Source organism: Panthera pardus, unplaced genomic scaffold (genome assembly GCF_024362965.1).
Source record: "Panthera pardus isolate Hobbes unplaced genomic scaffold, ASM2436296v1 HiC_scaffold_8, whole genome shotgun sequence".
In the NCBI taxonomy this organism is placed as follows: Eukaryota; Metazoa; Chordata; class Mammalia; order Carnivora; family Felidae; genus Panthera; species Panthera pardus.
In genome coordinates, this window is record NW_026527013.1 from 65,189,572 (window position 1) to 65,206,649 (window position 17,078).

At 53.2% G+C, this 17,078-nt stretch overlaps 1 protein-coding gene and 1 long non-coding RNA gene across 19 annotated transcripts in view; both read left to right on the plus strand.

Annotated features, from left to right (window-relative positions):
- Nucleotides 1–17,078, plus strand: part of IKZF1 (IKAROS family zinc finger 1) — a 102,699-nt gene that overhangs the window by 42,477 nt on the left and 43,144 nt on the right. Inside the window, exon 1 of one of the 18 annotated variants that reach the window (XM_019451021.2) lies at nt 10,690–11,353. The exons of the other annotated variants lie outside the window; for them this stretch is intronic. The gene's annotated coding sequence lies outside the window, so the exon portion shown is untranslated. Of the gene's footprint in view, nt 1–10,689; nt 11,354–17,078 lie in introns of those variants that run through there. 18 annotated transcript variants of the gene reach the window in all.
- LOC128775692 (uncharacterized) lies at nt 12,666–14,903 on the plus strand. Its single transcript, XR_008420629.1, has 2 exons — nt 12,666–12,698; nt 13,342–14,903. It is a non-coding gene; the product is annotated as an uncharacterized LOC128775692 (long non-coding RNA).

Consider the following 17,078-nt stretch of genomic DNA (forward strand, 5'->3'; position numbering starts at 1 on the left):
TGTAAATGGAAATGTTATCATGTTACCTGCAGACAGATGGGTCTGTCCCTTCCATCCAGGATTTCCAAGCTCAGTGTAAATGTCCAGCGTGGTGTCACCGTTTCCTGGATCTTTCAGGTGCAAGTGGCCTGCCGTAGATACAGAAAGATTTCTCAGGAAGTTGAAGCAAAAGGGAAATCAGATAGAAAGTGTGCTTTACAATGACAGCGACATGGATGGCTCTCCCCGTGAGGGTTCAGACAAGTCCTCGGGGTCTGTGCCCGACAACGTCACGCTGCTGTGGTGAATGCATTTTCCTTCCCACACTGCCAGCATTTTGGGTCAGGAAGGCTCACGTTCCAAGCTCCACAGACAGACGGGAGATCAAAAGGAGGGACGTTTTACCATGATCAAAATGCGAAGTATGTTCTTTATTTAGGAAGAGCAAAGAAAATCCCTGTGATAGATTTCCCTGTGATACGCCAGGGACACTTCCCCGAGAATTCCCGTTTCAGACAAATCTGCCTATTGCCCATCCGCGGGCCGCACCTTTCGTAGTAGTAAATAGGCAGAGAAGTGGATTGTGTTTGGTTGGTCAGGAAAATGAATTCTTTGAAGTCTTCACTTGGTGTTCCTGGAAACAACACGGCCGACTTTTCAGAATCCGTGGAAAAGAGCATATGAGTCCCAGCCACAAAAGAGAAAGAATTGCTGAGAAGTGATTTCATGAGATGCCCTCTAACTTGGCTGTTAGCAAAATTCTCACACGCACACACAAATGAGTGTGGGATGTGTGCGTTGAGGAACAGTTATTTTTGGCACACTCTTTGAGGTAAAACACCTCTGTGAGGTGCTGCTTCCACATCACTACCCAGATCAGAGCAAGAACGTGGTGGGTTCGAAACCATGGATGTCACAGCATACCGACTCCGAGGCTCCGCCCACTGGAGAACCGAGCCTGGCCACCATTTTGTTTTTGGGATGGGCAAATTGAACCAATGTCTGTGCCGCATGTGGTGGAAAGCTGGCCGCTGTTCTGAACACAAACATGAGAAAAAGTAAATAAATGCAAACAGAACTGGAGACAGTCGGCACAAAAGAATTCCAGTAAGCGGATTGCTACCTTACGCAGCGATGGTGCCCAGTGGTTGAACACAACACACCAGACTCATGTGCTGAAGATGCTAACAGCCTTTCCTTTTAACTCAAAATGGATTGGAGGGAGGTAGAGCACGGTGGTGGTGGTGACGTGGCTTATCCAACTTAGTCCTCACAGTGCTTTCTCTGCTTTGTAGGTGAAGAAGGTCCCCGTGCCCAGACTGCCTAAAATGGCAGTGGGCACTTGGGGTCATTGGGCCTCCATCTTGAGCTCATGGTTGGTTATAAAATTAGTGAGGTCAATTCACTGATCTACAAATCCCACAACCCGTGTAAACTCAAGTTCTCTGATTCTAAGTCTTGCGTTCTTTTGGCGCTGTGTTGCTACCATTTTTTATGTGAAGCCTGTGTGTTTATGATCTTTGTTACCATCCAAAGCGTGATATTAGTTGACTAATATAATGAAACATCCTGGAATTCTAAATGGCGTTAGGAAACTGGTAGAAAAGTTCGATTGTGATATCTGCCGGCCAGGCTGGACCATCCTTGGAACATTTGTTGCACACGTTGTAAGGAACAAAGAGGGTGAGGGAGGCACACTGGGGGGACTTCCTCAGGGAGCAGGACACACAAAATGCTGCAGTGGTTGGAGGTACCAAAACCCAGAAACAGAGAAGGAGCAAAATCAGTGTTTTTTTTTTCAATTGTATTTAATGTTTATTTGTTTTTGAGAGAGAGACAGAAATAGAGCACAAGTGGGGGAGGAACAGAGAGAGGGGGAGACACAGAATCCGAAGCAGGTTCTAGGCTCAGAGTGGTCAGCACAGAGCCCAACGCGGGGCTCGAACTCATGAACTGCGACATCGTGACCTGAGCTGAAGTCAGACGGTCGACTGAGTGAGCCCCCCAGGCGCCCCTGATGGAACCTATGTAGGATTTTAGAAGACATGACGTGTATTCTATCCCTTCAAGCACAGGTAGAATTTTAGAGATGGATGGGAGAAAGGGACAGGTTGGGGGGACACAACTGAGGGCCAAGGAAGTGCCATGGCAACCGGGTTTCTGAGTGGGCTCAGGGGAGATTCTGGGAGCAGGGCTGACCTTGGAGAAGGCCTTCAGTGGATGTGTTCCATAGGCAGTCATGGCCATGGGTGTGGGGAATGGGAGGAGTCATGGGAATAGCATCCCCCCAGATGAATGCCAATTTCAACCATTTCTTCTCTTCCCTTTTGTGTTTTTCCCTACCTGAAACCCAGTCACATTTAGGGAATTAATGCGTATATTTTAAGTTATGTTACAGAATCTGTAGGAAATCAGGTGGGCAGATAGGGACACCCTCCAGGCAAAGGTTGAGTCAAGGCTTTAGAAACAAGACAATGTATCCTATTTATTTTCCACATTGGTTCAGAAAGCAACAAGTTTGACAATACCAAAATTAGGTTCAAGAACCCATGTGAGAAACGAATGAAATGACCCCCAGGCCTGTTGAGGTGTCTGAGCAGAGGTGTGAGAAGCAGTGGCAGTAAGGGGGTGGTCCCGGGGCAGGGGCAGGATTCGAGTCACCGTCAGTGACCATGTGGCCACATGCTGATGCCCCCTACTCAGAGGAGCATGGTGGGAGATCCTGGGATGCATGGGGAATGGTTCAGGCCTTCTGTTGCAGGGCGCAGCCACCAAGGTGGGTCTGTGCTTCCCAAGAAGACAGAACATCCATACCTCCTTACCACTATCATATCCCGTTAATCTGCACGGCACGGATGCCGTATTTGGGAACTGGGTGAACCCACCAGCAATACGTGCCCTGGCCCTTCTTCCTGGTTTCGAGGGTTTGCTCACGGCTGATTTGGCAGCTGGATAGAGAACCCCCGGGCAGGGCTTGGAGGCAGGCCAGAGGCAAGGTCTATTGGGTCACGATAGCATGTTACCCCAGTAGACTCTGACGATGGCCTTACATCACACGCAGATAACTGCCTCCGTTCTTAACCGTTAGACATGTGTCATCGAAGTGTGAAAACATGTGTGCTGTCAGATTTCCCATCATTTTCTGTTCTTTCGTTGCCGCTCATTTGCATGGGTTACTCATAAACGGAGATCTTTGGTGTGATTTGTACAACCGCTGTGTGTGTTAGTCTGCGAAAAGGCATCCGTGGGCACGCGGAGCGATTGGGGCCACGATCCCCGCGCGCTGGGTTTTCGGTGCTGCCGCCGTGGGCCCTGCCTGTGCCAGTGGGCGTCAGCAGGCAGAGGACACGGTGGGCTTCCCTGGCTTGTTGTTGAAGACTTGCTTTTAAAAATAACCAGTTGTGCTTTCTAGCATAAGGGTTTGGGGTTGTTGCACAGTGCCTCTCATTGTTTAATCCAGCTCACGTGGCACAGCTCTGAACAAAGACAGCCAGTTCTCAACTTTATAAGTTCCAATGTGAGATCACTGAGGTACTCACCACACCACAATTGTTCATTAGAGACTTTCTTGCTTTCGTGTCTAATTGTCTAGTACTAGAAAATCCTCAAGCATCTAGCTCTTTGTAGTTTTATGTTATGGGAGTGGGGTGGATTGAACCTGTATATTAGTTGGGCTTTTAAATTTTATTTATTTGTTTCAGTTGATTTATTTTGGGAGGGGCAGAGAGAGAAGCCCGAGCAGGCTCTGCACTGTCATTGCAGAGCCCAACACAGGGCTCGAACTCACGAAACCGAGAGATCATGACCTGAGCCGAAACCAAGAGTCCAGACGCTTAACTGGCTGAGCCACCCAGGCGCCCCTTGGTTTTTTTAATTTTAAAAAGTCATTTATCTTGATGAGAAATCATATGTCTTAATAACCTTGATAAACGCAGTTTTGCATGATTACACCTTAAGGTTGAAACACATTTCATTTCATCATTTCCCAGAAGGGGCAATGAATTCACCCGTTTCCTGTTTTTAATCTCAGAATGTTCTGTATTTCCTCCATATCTACTTGCCCGGCAGCAAAACCCTGGAAGCAGTCGACACCAAACCCTTTTAACCCCTACCTAAGATTTATGCACTTGGCACACAGTTGCAATGAAAATCCACAGTTTCTCTGCCCAGAAATGGATATGTGAGGCAAAAGTCACTGTCCCTGTTGTAAGTGAAATCCTTCAGCAAGCTGGTCAGTGATCTGAACTCAGTCTGACACGCACGCTCATGGTTCACGTTCAAGGGCACCTCCACCAACTTATTCATCTAGCATGTGGCGGGGAGGGAACATTCCTTCGTGACCACATTTTCTAAACTACTCAAACCTACCCATTTTATTTTCAGTATATTTAACCCGTTGGGATGAGGGATCTTTCTAGAACCCACTTGACCCCCTGAGATTCTTTCAAGAATATCTTGAAAACATTTCAACGTTCTCTTCTCAGCTCAGGTCTGCTATTGTAAATACTAACTTGGGCGTTCCGGAGAGGTGATCTGTGTGCACACATTTGGCGAATTGTAAACCCCGTGTGCAGGAAGGACTGTGCTGTCCGTTCATTCATTTACTCTTTATTTATTCCTTCCTTCCTCAGACATTTCTCACGTCGCCAGTGCAGCGGCCTGTTGACTTCCAGATATTCGGTCCAGATGGCCAAGAGGTAGTCCTCTTGCGGCCAGAAATAAGACTTGCATTTGTCTGGCCGTGTGGGCTGAGCCCTGTGCTTCACTGTTGGAAAAAGTCAGCGCCCCTGTGGACCTTATCTCTGTTCCCTAAATGACCCTGGCTCTCGAGTTCTCTTATCTGGTTGCATAGTGTTTTCAGCGTCGGCCTCAACTTTCTAATATGCAACTTCTAATCTGCTGGGTGTTAGGTTAAGAAAGAACCATTTAATCATTTTCAAAAGTGTGCATGAGGTGAGGGCCCGTGAGTGTCACAGGGACTCACCCGTGAGTAGACGCGTGAATCTGGTTCAAAGGCTTCTGAGTTCTCTTTTTGTCGGTTGCCTCAGAGGCTGGTTTTACTTTCTCATTCTTGACCCGTTACCACCACGTGGTATAGGTGGATGTCTGACTTCTGAGTCAGTGTAATATCAACGGGATGATTCCCCCAAGTCTCTCTATTTTTTAAAGTGTACTTATTTTGAGAGAGAGATTGTGAGCAGGGGAGGGGCAGAGAGAGAGAGAGAGAGAGAGAGAGAGAGAGAGAGAGAGAGAATCCTAGGCAGGTTCCACACTATCAACTCAGAGCCTGACGCGGGGCTCGAACCTCCGAACAGTGAGATCATGCCCCGAGCTGAGATCACGAGTCAGATGCTCAACTGACTGAGCTGCCCGAGCGCCCCCTCGAGTCTATATTCTTTAAGTTTAGCAGCTCAGAATCAGGCAAAGGGATTACATTCGCCATTTCTTTGATCTTTAGTTTAAGTTTGATCCAGTTTAAGTTTACACTGTATTTCTTTCTATCACTTAAACCCAGAGCCTCAAGCCAAAATGGGAAAGGCTGATGACAATTCTTGATCTAATGTGCAAAAATATGTCTTATTGTTACTTTATTAGACATTTTATTTCACTTGGCCCTCAACCGCGACCAACCTTGGAGTAATTGGTGACCAAAATATGAATATTTTGTCATTGCAGAGGGCAAAACTTTCTGTGAATTCCACATGCTGTACATTTTCCCTCATATATTTTTAGAACTTTCTTAATACTCAGTGTTCTGAAAATAAATATTGCTCTCTTTTTTTCAAGTTAATTTATTTGGGAGAGAGAGAGAGAGTGGGGGGGGAGAGGCAGAGAGAGAGAGAGAGAGAGAGAGAGAGAGAGAGAGAGATCATCCCAAGCAGGCTCCGTGCCACCAGCACAGAGCCTGATGCAGGGTTCGAACTCATGAACCACGAGGTCGTGACCTGAGCTGAAACCACAAGTCGGATGCGTAGCTGACTGAGCCACCCAGTTGCCCCAAAATAAATATTGCTCTTCAATAAGCAAGATCACACCTTCCCACACCTCTTCTCCTTGCTTAGATCTTACGGTAGGATCTCATCATAAAAGACAGAAGCTGGGAGGTCTGGAGGCCAGAGGAACCACGGAGCCACCAACAATGTGCCTGGAGCCCACGCTCTTCCTCTCCCGTCCCGTGGGATTTGCAGTTCCACTTTGTCCAGATAGAGAGCCAGAGAAACCTGCTTTTCTTTCCCCTTAATCCCGTCTGCCACAACTCTTGCCCTAACGGGCAGGCCTAGCCTCCAGAGCCCTGGCACACCACCACGCCTCCCCAGAACGGGCCTGATGTCCAGTCTCCTGCTCATTCCCTGAACTCGAGGCTCTGATTCTGCAGTGTTTGTGCTAAGGCTTGTCAGAGACGGGAGGGAAAGAGGCCTGCCCCCTTCTTTTATGCATCAGCCCAGCCATGACAGCTGGGGCTCTCTGAAGTCACCAAATGGAGGGACAGGTATGGTGTCTTCATGTAGGGAAACTGAGGCCGGGGCTGGGAGCAGCCTGATGGCCAGGGGCCGGTAGATGAAGTTTTGGCTCCACGATCGGTCTTCAACTGTGTTGTTTTTATTGAAGGGCATCTGTTGTTAGTGAATCTCTGAATCTACCAGCAAGTTCCTAAAACTTTCCTTTACATACATCTCCCGGCACCTTGGTTACCAGGCAGGGGATCCCTTGGCCTGGGGACCCAACCTGTCCCAGATGCGGGATGCAGGAATTGTATTAAAACTCAATGCCACGGGTGCCCAGGTGGCTCAGTCAGTCAAGTGGCTGACTTCGGCTCAGGTCATGATCTCACGGTTTGTGAGAGAGCCCCAGGTCAGGATGTGTGCTGACAGCTCAGAACCTGGAGCCTGCTTTGCATTCTGTGTCTCCCTCTCTTTCTGCCCCCCCCCCCCCGACAGAGGGTCCAGAGAAGGCAGAATTCCCCCGGAGCATCTGCAGACACTGGTGTATCAGTCACTGGGGGCTCAAAAACCCCAGGTTTGCCATTTGTGCGTGCGAGATGCTTCTCAATTGTTCTCCAGCCTGGTGGGGGGCAGGACCAAGAGACGGGAGCAGGGACAAGGGAAAACCCATGCAGATATGCACCTGCCACTGCTGTGGGGGACCAGGCTTCCATCCCACCAGAGCTCCCTCCCCCCCCCTCCGGGGGGCAGAATGCAGGAGGGGGCATGCATGGCACCCCCCACTGGCCAAAGGCTGCCCCATGGAGGGTGAGGGTCCTGGTTGGGAACTGCTGGTGCACAGCACAGGTTTTCCTGGAGCCTCCAATGCCCTGGGCAGAGAGACAGAATATGGCACAGCTGAGCAGACGACATGGGGTGCACGGGGCACACCTGCCCACAGCAGGTGAAAGGTGGCCAACAGGCTGCAGGTGGGACGGCGGGGTGGTGTGGTGCCCAGGTGAGGTCTTTGCTACTGTGTATTATTTTTTGGATAGATAGAAAGAAAGGAAGGAAGGAAGAAAGGAAGAAAGAGAAGGAGGAAGGGAGAAAGAAAGAGGAAGAAGGAAGAAAGAAAGAAAGAAAGAAAGAAAGAAAGAAAGGGAGGAAGAGAGGAAGGAAGGGAAGAAAGAAAGAAAGAAAGAAAGAAAGAAAGAAAGAAAGAAAGAAAGAAAAGAAAGAAAAGAAAAGGAAAAGGGAAGGAAAGGAAGAAAGAAAGAAAGAAAAGAAGAAAGGGAGGAAGAGAGGAAGGAAGGGAAGAAAGAAAGAAAGAAAGGGAGGAAGAGAGGAAGGAAGGGAAGAAAGAAAGAAAGAAAAGAAAAAGAAAGGGAAAAGGGAAGGAAAGGAAGAAAGAAAGAAAGAAAGAAAGTAAAAGAAAGAAAAGAAGAAAGGGAGGAAGAGAGGAAGGAAGGAAGGAAAGAAAGAAAGAAAGAAAAGAAAGAAAGAAAGGGAAAAGGGAAGGGAGAAGAAAGAAGGAAAGAAAGAAAGAAAGAGGAAGAGAGGAAGGAAGGGAAGAAAGAAAGAAAGAAAGAAAGAAAGAAAGAAAGAAAGAAAGAAAGAGAAAAGAAAGGGAATAAGGAAGGAAGGAAGGAAGGAAGAAAAGAGAAAGAAAGAAAAGAAAAGAAGAAAGGGAGGAAGAGAGGAAGAAAGGGAAGAAAGAAAGAAAGGGAAGAAAGAAAGGGATAAGGGAAGGAAAGGAAGGAAGGGAGAAAGAAAGAAAGAAAAGAAAGAAACAGGGTTCAGAGATGAGAAACCAAGCTGCCAAAACTGAAGGGAAAAAAAGAACTGGGACATTTTGGAATCACAGGCTGGTAGCTCCCCGTGCTGGCTAGCACTGGCCACCTCCATTTTGCTGATACAGGGGAGGAGGGTCTCACACGGCAGCCGTCAGTGCCCCTGGTGGCAGGCCCGTGGCCACGGGGCAGACGTCCCATCCTCGGTGGGTGTCACGAGCGACAGCATCACAGGTGCTCGGTAAGACTCAGGTTTACGTGTGGAGGAAAACGTCAGGGGCTTGGTTTTACGTGGCATGGCTGGGCGTCAACACTGCAGGGTCCACAGCGTCACGTTGGGGTAGGAACCATGTGTGAGGCGTAGAGTGTCGTCTAGAACATTCACCCAGGAAGCCTGGAGGGTGGGTCACAGCCCTGGCAGTCGGCTCTGTAGGTGGAAATTTGACCAGCCGCCCTCTGCTCGGGGAAACAGCTGAGCCCCGGTGCTCTCCCTGCCGTCAGACAGAAGCTCACTTCTAGGAGGTGAGGGAGGGGGAAGCATCTAGAGGGTCCAGGCCATCAGCAGGCGGTGACGAAGGGTTGAAGAACATAAGCAGCGGCCAGGGCCCGGGGAGGCCTGACAGCAGGACGGGAGGGAGGACGCACAGGGCCGTCCTGAGCTGCCCGCACGTCCGAGCTCTGCCCACGGGCCGTGCACGGAGCCTTCTCTGGTTTGTAATTCATGGCAACGGTTCTGTGCTCGCTTGCAAAGAATGAATGGAAAGAAACGATCCCGGGAAGGTTCTATTCACGTGTAATGTCTAAAGAGATAAGCAGCAGTTTTTCTGCAAGAACAGTAATAATTCCTGGGGGTAGTAGCCACTGTTTCTCTTGGACACCAGGGAACAGGGAAGAGGGGGGCATTCATTTTAAAACCTGTGCCTGGAGGGAGCTTCCCATGTGAATCCAGAGGCCTCGGAGGTGAGGCCCCCTCGGCGGGGCCCTCGCCCTTGCGTTACACGCCTGTGAAAACGGTAGATAAGGATTTTTCTCGGCGACCTCCTCGCCCCTCCAGCGGGAATGCCTTTGACCCAGAGTCCCGCTGGTTATCTCCACACGCAGAAAATACCACAAACCGGTTAATTCACAACTTCTTTCTCCTTCTTCCCTAAGTTTCGTGCTTTTTCCTCTCTGTCTGTTCTCGTTTCTTGAAAGGGTATTTTTAGTCCCAAAGGGGATCTGCCTGAATGTCGTTAACGTTTTCTGTTCGTTTTTCCATCGTTTTGGTCTGAGCTCCAAGATTACAGTGTTGATTACGCCGAAAGGATTTTTCACCCTGTTTTACTCCAGCCTTTTAAGTGGCAGAGAAAAAATAACAGCATGGCCCCTAGAATTACCAGGGATTTTCTGGACCTCACACCACTGAGGGCAGACATGCGGGGGATACGGGGACGGGACCTCCTCACACAGCTGGGCCGCGGCCCGGACTGGTCCCTCGTTCAGGGGCCCGGACGAGGACAGCCTTGCCTTGCAGAAGTCTGCTTTGATGAGGAAAGGCTCGTGAGCGTGTGTGAGTGTGGGTACGAGCATGTGACTCTGTGTCTGTGTATGCGAGACGGTATATGTGTGTGCACATATGTGTGAGCGTGACTGTATGCATATAGGAGACGGTGTGTGTGTGACTGTGTATGCGAGAGTATGTGTGTCTGTGTGAAAGTGTGTATGTAAGTGTGAGTGTATGTATGTGTCTCTGTGAGGGTGCATATCCATATGTGTGTGTATCTGAGTGAAGCTGTATAGAAGTACGTGGGTATGTATGTGTGAGTGTGTGTGTGTATGTGTAGAGGTCTGTGCGTGTGTCTGTGTGAGAATATGTGTGCCTGTGTATGAGTGTGTATGTGTGAGCATGTGAGTCTGTGTATGTGAGAATGTGTGCATGTAAGACTGTGTGTGTATGGGGGGGGTGTATATGTATGTGTGTATATATAGTGAGTATATACGTGTCCAGGTGAGAGCATTATCTGTGCATATGTGGGTGGATGTGTATATGTTTGTGTGTCTGTGAGTGTGTGTGTAGAGTGTGTATATGCATGTGCGCATGTGTGTGTGTGAGAATATGCGTTTATGTGAATGTATGTGAGTGCGTCTGTGCGTGAAAGTCTGTGTCTGCGTTTGTGTGGGTGTCTTTGTGTAAGTATGTGTGTCTGTGTGTGTGCATCTGTGTGTGAGTCTCTGTATGAGTGTGTGCATATGCATGTGTAAGTGTGTTTGAGAGTCTGTAAGTGTGTGTGTATGTGTGTGAGAGCATGTATCTGGGAGCGTGTGTGTGTGTCTGTGAGTGTGTCTGCGTACGTGTGTGTGTGAGTCAATATGTGAGTGTACATGTCTGTATGTGTGTGTGTATGTGTGTGTATATGTGTGAGTCTGTGTGTATAAGTGTGTATCTGTGTATATATGTGTGTGAATCTATGTGTATTTATGAGTGTGCATGTGTGTGTCTGTGTCTAAGTGTGTGTGTGAGTCTGTATTTATGAGTGTGCATGTGTGTGAGTCTGTGTGTATCTGAGTGTCCACGTCTGTGTGTATGTGTGTGTGAGTGTGTATAAGTGTGCGTGAGTCTGTGTATAATGTGTGTGTGGACGTGTCTGTGAGTGTGTGTCCGTGTGAGAGTCTGTCTCTGTGCGCCTGGGCATGTGAGTGTGAGAGTCTGTGCCTGTGAGTGTTCATCTGTGCATACGTGTGTGTGCGCCTGGCCCAGCCACCGAATGCAATTCCTGACTCCTGCTTCCCTTTCTGTCACTTCTCCGTAAGTGTCCGCATTTCGGTTGGCCTGGTGTCTCGCGGTGGCTTCCTCTTTTCCTGCATCCCTATATTTCATTATTCGCCCTTGTTCCTCTTCTAGGCGCTTACAATTCAGCCAGGAGGATGTGGAAACCCAGTTACAATATGACACATGCCTCCGTGTCACAATCGCGCTCTCGGGCCCTGCCTCCTGGAGGCATCTGGACGGGGGCAGAGGGGGGAGGAGGGGAGCTGGTGTGGACAGAGGGCCGGACAGAATGCAGAAGTTGGGGCTTCTGGAAACCCGAGGGCCGGCGATCGCTGGGATGGTTTTCCTCGGAAGCCTGGAGTTTCCCATCCGCGGCCGGATTCCAGCTGGGGCCTGAGGCCGCGAGCCTGCAGGTGCGTGTTTCTGCTTCAGGAGCCTCTTCCCTCCAGGCCACCCCACGGCCCCCAGTGTCCCTCTGTCTGTGGGGTGTGGGGACAGTGTCCTCTGCCCGGAGTCCCCCTGCCCCTGGCCACCTCCATCCTGACCTTGACCCCGTTCCCCCAAGGGACCCCCGACTTCATCTCGGCTGCCCCATCGTCCCCCTCTGCAGCCCCACGGTCTGGGCAGTGGGGAGGACCACCCGTCACACACACACCGCCATCCCTGCATTGCTGCCCTTCCTGGAAGCCAGACCTGTGTCCCCTCTCCCACCACGCTGTCCCCACGGTGGACACAACCATCCCCCTGAGAACGAGGACTTCCTCTCACGCTCTGCTCCCTGGGGGCAGGGCTGGGGTTTCGCGTGGGCCTTTCTCTGCTCACCCTCACATTCCTGCAACCAGAGACCGTGTCTTCCCCCGGAGATGCCTCTTGTGACCCACTCGGGGCTTTGCACCCAACACGTGCAGTGCCTGGAACATACACTGGTCCTCTGAGGGCGTGCAGGGTGGCTCCATCTTCCAGGGCCATGCAGGGTGGCTCTGTCCTCCAGGGCCATGTGGGGTGGCTCTGTCCTCCAGGGATGTGCGGGGTGGCTCCATCCTCCAGGGCCGTGCGGGGTGGCTCCATCCTCCAGGGCCATGCAGGGTGGCTCCGTCCTCCAGGGCCATGCAGGGTGGCTCTGTCCTCCAGGGCCATGCGGGGTGGCTCTGTCCTCCAGGGCCATGTGGGGTGGCTCTGTCCTCCAGGGCCGTGCGGGGTGGCTCCATCCTCCAGGGCCATGCAGGGTGGCTCTGTCCTCCAGGGCCATGCGGGGTGGCTCTGTCCTCCAGGGCCATGCAGGGTGGCTCCATCTTCCAGGGCCATGCAGGGTGGCTCTGTCCTCCAGGACCATGCGGGGTGGCTCTGTCCTCCAGGGCCATGTGGGGTGGCTCTGTCCTCCAGGGCCATGTGGGGTGGCTCTGTCCTCCAGGGCCATGCAGGGTGGCTCCATCTTCCAGGGCCATGCAGGGTGGCTCCGTCCTCTAGGGCCGTAAAGGGTGGCTCTGTCCTCCAGGGCTGTGCAGGGTGGCTCTGTCCTCCAGGGCCGCACAGGATGGCTCTGCCCTTCGACGCCGTGCAGGGTGGCTCTGTCCTCCAGGGCTGCGCAGGATGGCTCTGCCCTTCGAGGCCATGCAGGGTGGCTCTGTCCTCCAGGGCTGCGCAGGATGGCTCTGCCCTTCGAGGCCATGCAGGGTGGCTCTGTCCTCCAGGGCTGCGCAGGATGGCTCTGCCCTTCGAGGCTGTGCAGGGTGGCTCTGTCCTCCAGGGCCGTGCAGGGTGGCTCTGTCCTTCGAGGCCGTGCAGGGTAGCTCTGTCCTCCAGGGCCATGCAGGGTGGCTCCATCCTCCAGGGCCTTGCAGGGTGGCTCCATCCTCCAGAGCCGTGCAGGGCGGCTCTGTCCTTTGAGGCTGTGCAGGGTGGCTCTGTCCTCCAGGGCCATGCAGGGTGGCTCCATCCTCCAGGGCCATGCAGGGTGGCTCCATCCTCCAGGGCCGTGCAGGGTGGCTCCGTCCTCTAGGGCCGTGCAAGGTGGCTCCGTCCTCCAGGGCTGTGCGGGGTGGCTCCATCCTCCAGGGCCATGCAGGGTGGCTCCGTCCTCTAGGGCCGTGCAAGGTGGCTCCGTCCTCCAGGGCCGTGCGGGGTGGCTCCATCCTCCAGGGCCATGCAGGGTGGCTCCGTCCTCCAGGGCCGTGCAGGGTGGCTCCGTCCTCCAGGGCCGTGCAGGGTGGCTCTGTCCTTCGAGGCCGTGCAGGGTAGCTCTGTCCTCCAGGGCCATGCGGGGTGGCTCCATCCTCCAGGGCCGTGCAGGGTGGCTCCGTCCTCCAGGGCCGTGCAGGGCGGCTCTGTCCTTTGAGGCTGTGCAGGGTGGCTCTGTCCTCCAGGGCCATGCGGGGTGGCTCCGTCCTCCAGAGCCAGGCAGGTGGCTCCGTCCAGCGGCCTCCTGTCTTAAGCTCCTGAACTGCTATCCAGGAGGGTTCGCCCCACCCAGGCATTCTGATCTCCGTCGCTGTGATGTTTGACTCTCAAAACAGGTGGGCACACAGGGCAGCCTTGGAGTGACAAAGACGAGCTCTGGGGTGAAGTGTGTGGGTTCGAGTCCCTGCTCTGCCCCGTCCCAGCAGGTGGCCTCTGGGGCCCGATTTCCCTCCTTTGTAAATTAAGGTCGCAGTTGCCACACGGGGCTGCTTCAAGATCGGAAGTGCTGTCGTATGCAGAGCGTGCCACATGGCGGTGGGCACGCGGTAGCTGCTCACGAGGGAGCGGGGTCAGCCGCAGGGGCCGAGCAGCCTCGACGTGGACCTTGCTTGTGTAGTCGCTTGGATTTGGCGTGGGAGCCAGCATGGCCTGCACTGGTCCTTTCCATGTGCTTCTGGGTAAACAGTGTTGAATCATAAAACAACAGAGCGGAGGGGAAGGGAGGAACCCCTCTCGGTTCAAAGAAACTCGCTTAAGTGAAGCCCAGGACTTTCTGAGACACTCGAATCCTGAGAAGCAGCTGACATCTACCAGGAAGACAGCCTGATCTTCAAAGGTTCTTCCCAAGACCTGTGCAGTTTTGGCCGAGGTGCCGGGAAGCAGGAGTAATGAGTAATGAACTGAGTAATGAGCGAATCCCAGAGGGACACCGTGGGGCCTCTGGCATCTCTGCTCTGTGGCTCGCTGCCCTTCCGCCCTCCCGGTGTGTGGGGACGGGACGGGACCTTTGAGTCCGGTGGCAGATGGGAGGGGACTGAGACTTGGTGAGGCGGTGATGGTCTCTCAAGCCCCCAGCGCCTCTGGGGGCAGGGGTGGGGGAAGGAGGGTGCAGGCACGTCCTTCCCAAACCTACCTCCGCCTCCCCTCCGGGTGGTCAGAGCCCAAGCCCTGGGACCAGCACTAATGATAATATCCCAAGATGTCCTTGTGAGCACTGATAAAGCACCATATGCTTAGTGGTCACGGAGCCTAGTGCTAAAAGTTAGGAAATAATGAGGGAGAGAGAGAGATCAAGGAGAAGGGGGCAGGGAAGGGGGAGCTTTCAAGAATCCCTTAGGAGGGGTGCCTGGGGGGCTCTGTCGATGAAGCATCGGACTTAAGCTCAGGCCACGATCTCACAGTTCGTGAGTTCAAGCCCCACGTTGAGCTCTGTGCTGACAGCTCGGAGCCTGGATCCTGCTTCGGATTCTGTGTCTCCCTCTCCCTCTGCCCCTCCCCTGCTCACGCTCTGACTCTCTGTCTTTCAATAATAAATAAGCATTAAAAACAAATTAAAAAAAAAAAGACAGTAGGGCGCTCCTCAGGGCACCTGGGTGGCTCAGTCAGTTAAGCGGCCAACTTCCGCTCAGGTCATGATCTCGCGGTTCGTGAGTTCAAGCCCCGCGTCGGGCTCTGTGCTAACAGCTCAGAGCCTGGAGCCTGCTTCTGATTCTGTGTCTCCCTCTTTCTGCCTCTCCCTTGCTCGTGCTTTGCCTCTCTCTCTCTTTCTCTCTCTCTCTCTCTCTCTGTCTCTCAAAAATAAACATTAAAAAAAATTTTTAAATAATAAAAAAATAAAGAATCCTAGCCTGCAAAGGATCTCGACCTTCGCAGTAAGTTAACGCTACTTTCGAAAGGCTTAAAGTAGCCACATCGCTTGCCTGTGCCTTCCCACTGCCTCTGCGTGAGTTTCCCATCCAGATGGGGGGTCCGGACCGCCACACCCCCTGGGTCCCCAGAGGAGTGCTTTGCTTGCTGGTCCAGAAACGGAAGGAGCAGGAGCTTCGTGGGTCCCAAACGCGGCGGGGGCTCGGGTGTGACTCCCGATCCTCTGTCTGCAGCCTGCTCGCTGGGCCGGCACACCGGACGTGTCCCCGAGTAACGAGGGCCGTGGGGACTGCTGCCCCCCCGTCTTGCGTTGCTGTCTCTGACCGTAAGTCACCGTGGGTGACAGGCACTCTAGCTTCGGGTCTCCGAGCTGCCTTTGTAAGTGTGTGTGCAAGAAGAGTGACCCTTGTGCCATTGGTGCATGCACACACACACGTGCACCCCGGCACACAGGCCAGATGCGTCCGCTCCACCTGCACACCTCAGCCCTGGCCACCCTCGACCCCCGTCTTCCTCTGCAGGTGGCGAAGGTGTCTCTCACTTCCTGCCCACAACCCCCCCGGCCCCAGGCTCACTGCCTGAGAAGTGTGTTTGGGGGCGGAGGACAGGAAGAAGGGGGAAAGGCAGGAATGAGATCCCTCGCTGCCCCTACAGCACGCTGGCCCGCCAGGTGCCCCCGAGGAGGAACCCGCGAGCACTGCCCGTAGGGACCGGCGCCCGTCTGACGACAGCCAGCCTGCTCCTGCACCCCGGGGCTCACCAGCCCCCGAGCCGCTCTTCCTGACCCTCCTGTGCCTTTGCTGAGTCACCTGTTGCTTGGAATTCTGGCAGGGACCCCTCAGAGCTTCTGGAAGGGAGGGCCAGCAGGGGACCCACCCTCTGGGTGTCCCGGGGAAGATTACTTTATCTGTGGCCTCCTTGAAGCAGAGCCCGGGCTCCTGGAATCTTTGGGGCTTGACACGGTGCCAGCCGCGGGGAAGGGAGGGAATGGCCAAGAGTGTTTGCCGAGCCTGGCAGGGGGCCGTGTCCGCACCTGGAGGAAGGCGACAGTGCTGATTCTGTCCTCAGCCCTTCCCCCTTTCTCGGCCGGCAGCAACATCCCCTGCCGTCTCCCCGCTGCGTTCAAGGCCCCCGCAGCGACCACCCTTGGGGACAATCAGTGGCAGTTGTTTGCTTTACTCTGCAGAACCTCATTTCGGTGCCGTGCTCTCCTCCCGCCTGGCAGCGAGGGTTCAGTAAGACCGTGTCAGCGGGAAAACCACATGTGACACATGTGTGCAGCCAGGTCCGCTGGAGCACATGCCTGGACGGCTGATGGACGCCCGGTGTCCCTGTCCTTGCCCGGACCTGGACGCGTCCACTGGCCAAGGAGACACCTGGGTGGCCACCACCGCCCGTTGGCACGGCTGCTTTGTAGAATGTCCCTCCCTTCCTGTTTTGGCCTGTGTGATACAAACATCCCTCCCTGTGAGATTCGGGAGGGGAAAGGACATTCGAGTCATCACTTCTGCCCGGGGCCCCACACTCGCTCATCCCCCGGCTCGCGGCGGGACCCTCCTGGCGTGTCAGTATTGGTGCACCTCCTCCTACCTCCTTTAGCCCTTCTTCCGGGCCCCAAGGTGACCCTTTCCTTCTCCCTTTGTAAGCCTGGGTCACACTCTCGCACTGTGTTCTTATCACCACCTCCCCACTTTCTCCCCTTCATGATTTCTCTAGATTTGTTATAGGGCTTGGAGGTAAATTTCAGAAAATTTCATCTTGACCCTTGTGTATACCCGCTGTCTTCAGGACAGGCAAATCTTGGGGCGCCCGGGGGGCTCAGTCGGTTGAGCGTCCGACTCTTTGATTTCAGCTCAGGTCATGATCTCAGGGGCGTAAGTTCGAGCCCTGTGTCGGGCTTTGCGCTGACAGTGTGGAGCCTGCTTGAGATTCTCTCTCTCTCTCTCTCTCTCTCTCTCTCTCCCTCTCCCTCTCTCTGCACCTCCCTTACTTGTGTGCTCACTCGCTTGCTCGCTCTCAAAATACATAAACGTTTAAAAAAGAAGAAGCAAATCTTATTTTCACCAAAAAAAGTTACTTTTTCATTAAAAAAAA